General features: G+C 45.3%; 1 non-coding gene across 1 annotated transcript; it reads left to right on the forward strand.

Moving 5' to 3' along the window:
• The first annotated feature begins 8,175 nt into the window (after window positions 1-8,175).
• On the forward strand, window positions 8,176-8,265 carry TRNAY-GUA (transfer RNA tyrosine (anticodon GUA)). The gene is given in 2 exon segments: window positions 8,176-8,212; window positions 8,230-8,265. It is a non-coding gene; the product is annotated as a tRNA-Tyr (tRNA).
• The last annotated feature ends 198 nt before the right edge of the window (window positions 8,266-8,463 follow it).

An 8,463-nucleotide genomic window follows, 5' to 3' on the forward strand; every position in this document is an offset into this window, starting at 1 on the left:
ATGCTAAGCTATAAGTTTGCTGATCTTTATTAATGCAGTGTTTATAATTGGAGCCAAACTCAGCACTGAACGTATGAAGCAACAAAGTGTTCTCATTTTACTTCTGCTATTAATTGTACAGCCTTAATACCAATCAAAATTTTTATTTTAGACGAGAGTTGTTGGGTTTAGGCTGTTTGTTGTTGTTTGTTTGTTTGGGGGTTTTCTTTTTCTTTCCTTATGTATGTCCATAGTAAATCTGTTGTAACATCCCTGCAAAACCCCAGCTTCCTTTCAGAACAAGACTTTTCAAAATACAATTTTACACCTAGGACCAGGGTGGGAGTGAACCTTGGCTATTCTTTAGCATGTGCAATGAGTTCTGGAAGGTGCTTTTGGTATTACAGAGTAAATTCAAACACCTGTATTGACTGAAAAAGTGAATTGAAACTATGTCACTTTGCTTGATGGGGAGGCTTTGATACATTGGCTTCTACTGATTTGTGATGTTTTGAGTATTTATTACTCATAAATAAATAAAAGTAGGTGTTTGGATCCATAGTAGGCTTGATGGCCAGGCTGACAGTACAACTCAATTGCCACAACTGATTTGAAATGGATTGTTTGGTTTTGAATTACTTAAATTTATGTATGCTGTGATTCTGAACATTTATTAATACCATCAGAAACATTAGGCATCAGTGTAAGCATGACCACTATTTGCAGTAACTTGCAGGTGCTTTAAGATACTTCAGAAAGAACTATTATTGTCTATTCTGTTAATGAAAAACATTGATTATTATTGAACTCTCTCAGGTCTCTATTAAGCCAGCAGCCCAAAAATTCCCAGATATCTCTGGTCCACCATGAAAGTCATCTTTATTTAATATTTTGTGACTTTCCAACTCTAACTCTGAGGTTCCATGCTGGAAACTCATAAAATTGAATCCTTTCACAAACTTGGAAAACACATTTGCAGTAACAAAGAACCATTCATGGACACTCGTTTCTGACCGCAGACATGGAGCCAGGATGGAGGTGTTCAGTCTTTTGTGTCTGTAAGCACCCTCTGCTCTCTCTTCTTCCCTTCTGCAGGGCATGGGAGCAACGCTGCCCTGGAAAAAGAGGTAAACTACAGTTGTGCAAGCAGCAGAGGCGAGCACCTTTCAGACTGCTAGTTGTGATACTGGCAGATTTGCGTCTGTGACTCCTGTTTTTGTAATCTGTCAGGAGTCTTTTTGCTAGTTTGGAAAGCTGGGGATCAAAACTGTGCTGGTTTAAAGGTAAACTGGCAGGAGAAATGAACCCAGCTCAGGAGAGATTATAAGTCAGAGCTACAATTTAATAAAAATATTACAATAAATACAATGACACAAAGAGACATTGCTTTTAACCCACAAAACCCAGTAGTATAACCCAGCGCCCTGGGCACAAACACAAACAGGTTTGTTAGCCCCTGTGCCGAGCCCCACGTGGTTCGCCCAAGTCCAAAGCAAAAGGAGGTGAAAAACCTGTTGGTGCAGATGATGGTTGCAGTCTGGTCAAGAGTGGTGGTCTCTTCCTGTTGAAGTTCTGATCCTCTGGATCTGACAAGTGGTTCCCCAAGTCCCCCAGGCCCCCAAGATTATATCCCCTCAGGTCCAGGTGGGACCGCCCAGTACGTCCCCCAGGGTGGGGACTTACACGAGGGGTGATCTCACTCTGTGAGTCATGGGGTATTTGGAATCATTGATGGCCCATTAGCAGACATGACACCTCAGGCTGCGTGTGGAGTTGCTAACGACTTCCTGGAGAGGAGTTATTACAGCTGTTTTCTCACAGGTGTCTTTCTCACCTAACTTACAGCCTGAGGAGCTGGGTGTGCCCTGGGCAGCTGCTGCAAATGGTCCATTGTTAACAGTCCATGGGAAATGAATAGAGAGTGTAGGATACACTGCTTTGGTCACACCCACACAGTGATAAACTGGTCCCACCAGCTGAACTAGGACAGAACACTTGTTTTTATAAAGTAGTTTGGATTTTTGGGGGAGGAAGTCAAGCCAGTGCTTTTCATTTATTACCAGGTTGCTACTGAACTTGGGCTGCTTGACTGAATCTAGCTTAGGCTGCTGCTGGAACACTTACTGCTGCCTGACCATTTGCTTGGCTGAGTCTGGCTCTGACTGCTGTAATCCCTTTCATGAGGATTAATTGTTTACTCTGAGTGTTGACAAAATCTTAGGATTAAGTTGTCTTGTCTTGCGTTTGTAGTGATGACTTACTAGCATGTAATTCCAAAACAGCACAGGAAAATATGTATTGAAATACCTGATTTATAGGTGACTTCCAAGTGCTCTCTTTGGTCGACAAAGTTGTATGTTAGTAAAAGAAGTAAATTTTAAAAAAACCCAACACCATTTGCATCCCTGACCAGAACTAGTAAAACTATTGCTCCATGATTTCAAAAACAAAAAAGTGGCATTTGAGAAATTAGTAAAGCTTGTTAACTGGGATTGATAATTAATCTTTCAGTGGTATAATTACTAATCATTGGGAGAGTTGATAGCAAGATGATAGGTAATATCCAAGTGTAAGTTTAGTATGTTTTCTCCTCCTTTGTTTGATTAAGGCTGTTTCACTTTTAGCCCCTAAAAAAGTAATGTTTGCCTTGATAGTACCTGATACAAATAAATACCCCTGCCACTGAAATCATAGGTGATGCGGGTGCCAAATGAAATTTCTCTCTTCAAAGGAATACTTTCACTGTAGCTTCCACTGTACTTGCCTAGCAGATGAGGTGAGGCTTAGGACTTTGTTTCAAAGTGACATCATCTATCTGAGCTGTGCACTGGCACCACTTCCTTGCACTCTGCACAGGAGGATCACAGTGGATCTGGTGTTGGTGTCTGGCAGAACTGCTTTATTGATCTTCTGAGCCTGGGAACTGCGGTTGTTTTTTTTCAGTCCAAGGCTCAATTCCAAGGCCACCTCAGAATTCTTTAAGTAGTTGTACAGCCTCCTTGATAAGGGGATGTAGACTGCTTTGGAAATGTGCAAGATGTTTTCTGTACATAATTATCATGGAGGTTTAATGCATGAGCATAAATTCTAAGCCCATCCAGATACACTTGATTATTTTGGTATTTTTGTGATATGATGGCCTTTTAGTCTTACATTTCCACCCTCTGCACTAGTGTGAATAATGTGAATACAGTAAAGCAAAATTCATGAAATCACAAAGTGCATGCAATTCTTCTGTGTCAGGACACAGGCTAATTGAGTTAGGCAGAGGTAACAGCACTTTTTCTCCAAAAGGCTGTATAAATATGTTGAGTCAAAGTGCACAGAACTTACTAGCTCTTCTGGGTGAAGTGGTTGTTCCTGTGAGACTTAACAGGAAAATGTGAGAAGCATTAAGAGAAAATTCCAGCAAAATCAGGTGATTTTCAGGAGCCAAGAACAGAATACTGCCCTTCAGAAACTTTGATACCAAACAATTGAAAAAAAAGAAAAGGAAAAAAACCCCAAACCCTAACTATGACTCTGAAAGCACACAGCAAGTTGAAATTGCTCTGAACTGCATCTTCCCTGAACTGACTGTGACATGACTCAAGTATGAATGACAAGCTGGGATCTTCAGTACTGAGACATGGTGCAGATGCAGATAACAAGGTGCTGTCATACAGACAACTATTTTAATTTAAAAGAGTATCTGGTGAGTACCCTTGTACTCTTAATCTTGAATTTCTCCAAACATGGGGAGCAAGCTCGACCACCATAGGGATGATGCAAGCCACAACACCCTGGATACTGAATGCTGAATTCAGACCAAGTCAAGCAGCTGAGCTGAAGACTTGATGGTGCATGAGGTTTGATTGACATACTTGGTGTTTTAGTCCATGCTGAGCTCTGAAGATTACAGTCACTAGGGGAACTGGTGATAAAGCATTCAAGATTGCTAAAAGCAAAGTATTGGGTAAAAAACCTGTAAGCTCACCTACACTCAGGTTTTTCTTTATTTTAGCAATCAAGCGTTTCTTTTAGTTTATAGATGTTAGCTCTATGAGACAGGCAGCAATTGGTTGGGAAACTATTTACAGAGGAAATAAACCACTTGTTTTTCAGAATTCGAAAAACTGATTCCTGAATTTACCTTGTAGGAATTTTGCTAGATTCTTCTCTCATAGCAAGAAAACAGTTGCATGTCTTCTTGATTATTTGTGCTGAGAATAATCTTCACAAAAACATCCGTTCTGCTGTTGTAAATGTTCCAAACCTACAAGGAGATCATTTACAATAGACTGATTATTCTTAACTTCATGTGTTTAAACCTTTACCTCCTAGGGAATATCCATATACTGTTTCATTGTCCAGATTGAATTGACTGCCTGAATTCACAATGAGATTCTGATCCATGGCAGCAAAGAATTACAATCCTCTGCATGTGACTTCAGAGTTTTTCCATCATTTCACCTTTGTGGCAATAGGCAATGGGATCATGACTGGTATTGTTTTATTCATTAAAGGATTTATCAGGAAAGAGACGGAACTCTCAACAAATTGGAGGAGTAACACATGAGCCCAGTAATACACATATGGGCTTAACATGTGGCCTCATAGTGTGGTACCTTAATACCACTGCGACTGGGTGACATTTTTCAAAGCATCAGTGTTCCACAGAAAGGGACCTGTTTCTCAGCAATTACAGAGTCTGCTGTTGGTTGGAGTCATGATGAATGTCCAGTACAAGTTTCACCACTGCAGATTAGTATGAAACTAAGCAAGAAGAAATAAATAACAGGGAAAATGACAGGATCACCCCTGCCTCTGCAAGGGCACTTTGCCTATTGAGTCATCTGGGCTACAGTGTGTCCTGTCTTTGGAAGTGGGTTGCCCCCTGCTGTTTGCACTTGTACAACACTACAAAACCCAAGCAGGATCTAAATGCCAACAGCTGATTCTAATGGTGTTTGGTTTTGATTGGTCAGGAGACTCAACTAAACACTCCTAAGCTAGTGGGGAAGTGATTGTGTCATTTGCCTCATCCTGACATCCTGAACCTACAGCAATTTCTTTGCACCTGGTAATGTTCTTCGGGTGTAGGCTGGAATTGAGCTCTCCTTTGGCACAAAGGGGGTCTTGGGAAGGACAACCAAAGGCAGAAAGCACAGTGGGACTTGGATATTGCCAGCTGGTGAGTGTTCTATCAGAAGTCTGTCGAGATTGAGCCTGGTGCCTTGTGGGCTATGACAGCCCTGATGGGATAGGAGGGACAGTCCCTGTAGACAGTGGTGTTTGGAAAGGGAGATGTTCCATATTCCACTCTAGTGACAGACTATGAGTTTGAGCCTTCTTTCTTGGAGATGCTCTTAAATGAACAGCTGGAAGAAATAACTTCCTGTAAGGTCTCTGAAGAGAGAAGTGGACCTCTGGCTTGTTAGAGTGAAGTTCCTAGAAGCTGAGAAGAGATGGAGAGGGGGGATGCATCTCCAAAATTTTTGTCATGTAGGAGCACAAGAAACTCCAAACACTAGACCTTGTCACACAGAATAGTAACAGGATTAAAAGAGAAAAAAAAATGTGAGGTGTGTAGTTACTAATGTACCACCTGGATGTCATAATAAATTGCACCTTTAGGTTACTATTCTTTTTAACAAAGGACAATCAGTACTTACTATTTTAGCAGTTTGTCCCAGCTAATGCTTTTAGGATCTATTTCCTGCAAATTAGGAACACGTGTTACTGTGGGAATATACAAGAAAGTATCTATTTAGACAACAATATTTTTTACTTCAGGCTCCTTTCACTTTGAATTAAATATAAATGAGTACTAGAAGATGCCATTTCATACTGTATGATGCTGACAACACAAATTCTGTCTCAGGTTAGGTTTTATTACTTTTTGATTATGGCTTTTGTAGTTCTCAAAGACTCTTGTCAGAGCTTTGATGTCGAGAAACCTCCTATGTTGTCATCTCTGGATACTAAAAGTTCATCACAGGGAAGACACGTTGGTGCTAAACGCCTATTAGCAAGCAGCAGGCAAAGACTACAAATAAAAACCTCAGTGATTTTTTTTCCTCCATGCCATATGCAACGCTGCGAGTTCACCCGTGTAACAGCAGGTTTGTGATGCGGGAGAAGTTGGTTTTGGTGGATTTTTCCCCTCCCGTGCCGTGGGCGCCCTGCCTGTGCCTGCAGTTCCCGCCTACCCGCGCAGGGGGCGCTGCGGGCCCGCGCTCCCACTCGGAGGCGCCCGCGTGTGGAGACACCCGCAGCGCTGCGGGGATGAGGTACAGACTCCGTACGGAGGGGGGCTTCGTTTGCGCAGATACTTCTGCGAAGTCCGCCCGGCAGACAACAAACTAGGTATGAGTTAGTAGTGTGCTCTGGCAGCCGAGACGGTCAATGGTGTCCCAGGCTGCATTAGGAAGATCACTGGCAGCAGTAGAATGTCTGCTCTTTTACTCAGTCCTGATGAGGAGTGTTATGGCCACTTCTGGCTCCTCAGGACAAGAGAGACATGGAGCTCCTACAGCAGGTCTAGTGGAGGGCAACAAAGATGATTAAAGGACTGGAGCATCTCTTTAAATAAAATGTAAAGCATAACTGGAGCATCTCATGTACTGACAGGCCAAGGAGGAATGGCTTCAAACTGAGAGCAGGTTTAGAATAGTTATTAGGAAAAAGTTCCTTACTGTGGAGGTCCTGAGGCACTGGCACAGGTTGTGCAGAGAAGTTATGGATGCCCCATCCCTGAAAGTGGTCAAGGGCAGGTTGGATGGGGCTTTGAGCAACCTGGTCTAGTGGAAGGTGTCCCTGTCCATGGCAGAGGGTTGGAACCAGATATTTAATCCCTTCTGACCCAAACCATTCTATGATTCCAGCTAAAGACTTTTGTCTCAAGGAATACCTAGAACACACCAAGGTCCTGCTTGAGTGTAGCTTGTCCTTTATGCTGGTGATAGTGTTGGGAGGTTATTGCCACTGTGATTGTGGTAAGCAAATTTCCCTAAAAAAACATTGAAAAAAATGTATTTGTAACAAGAGACTATATGTTGTTCTGGTGATTTGTTTTGACCATTAAAGTAAAAATGACATTGGATTTAATAAAGGGAAAAGCTGATGGTGGATATGAGCCCCAAAGAGCTGAGTTAACACTCTGGGTGAGCACCTTTAAATACTGCCCTTACTCTTCTGGGGTTTTTGGCTGCACAGCTGCCAACTCGTCTTTACAGCCAGTGTTCCCATCCTGCTCTCCTAGAAGCTCTGCAGAGTCCATGTCTGTCAGCACAGACATGGTGCCGCGTTTATATCTGAGAGAAGGTTGTAGCAAGGTGGGGGTTGGCCTCTTCCCCGCGGCAACTAGCAATAGGACGGGAGTACAGTCCTAAGGTGCACCAGGGGAGATCTAGGTTGGACATTAGGAAGACTTTTTTTTGCAGAAAGAGTGATTAGGCATGGGAATGGACTGCCCGTGGAGGTAGTGGAGTCACCATTGCTGGAGGTGTTTAAGGAAAGGCTGAATGTGGCACTTGGTGCCATGGTCTGGTTGACATGGTGGTGTTCAGCCATAGATTGGACTCGATGGTCTCAGAGGTCTTTTCCAACCTAAATGATTCTGTGATTCCCTTTGGGGTGACCTTTTCTCAACAGTGCAGTGCAGCGGCTGGAGCAGGTGATGCAGAGATGAGACCCGCGATCTCGCTCCTCAGGCACGCGTATAACCACAGGGCACGGAATTTTCGGCGAGGGAGGGAAGCGCTGCCTTCGCACTCCGGGACAGACCGCGCCCGGCGCGGGAGCGTGAGGGGCTGTGAGCGCCGCTCCCCTTGCCCTGCCCGACCCGGCTGCGGGGCGCGGTGCGGGACCCGCCGGGGCTCGGTGCCCAGCGGGACTCTGCGCTCCGGCTCATTCCGGGGAGAGGCCAACGCCCGAGGAGGGGATCCCAAGGCACATCAGCAGAGGTGGCGGGAGCGAAGGGGATCCCAAGGCACATCAGCAGAGGTGGCGGGAGCGAAGGGGATCCCAAGGCACATCAGCAGAGGTGGCGGGAGCGAAGGTGATCCCAAAGCTCATCATCAGAAGTGGCGGGAGCGAAGGAGATCTCAAGGCACATCAACAGAAGTGGCGGGAGCGAAGGGGATCCCAAAGCTCATAATCAGAGGTGGCGGGAGCGAAGGGTTTCTACCGCGCAGCGGAAACGGCAACCAGCTCCCTTCGATAGCTCAGCTGGTAGAGCGGAGGACTGTAGAGGCGCTGCCCGCGGGAATCCTTAGGTCGCTGGTTCGATTCCGGCTCGAAGGAGGCGTTGGCTTTTGCCGCGCGGGGCGGCACCGCCGTTACTTTTTCCCTCCTGGGCTGCGGGAGGCGCGGCCGTTGCGGCGGGTGCGGGGGCGGCGCGCGGGCGCTCGCGGCGGTGCGTTACGGGCACGCGCGGGGCCGGGGCAGCCGCTCCCCCATCACGCCGCCCGCCGGCCCGCGCCAGGCCCCGCCCCCCCCCAC

The sequence above is a fragment of the Pithys albifrons genome, chromosome 4 (assembly GCF_047495875.1).
Source record: "Pithys albifrons albifrons isolate INPA30051 chromosome 4, PitAlb_v1, whole genome shotgun sequence".
Classification (NCBI taxonomy): Eukaryota; Metazoa; Chordata; class Aves; order Passeriformes; family Thamnophilidae; genus Pithys; species Pithys albifrons.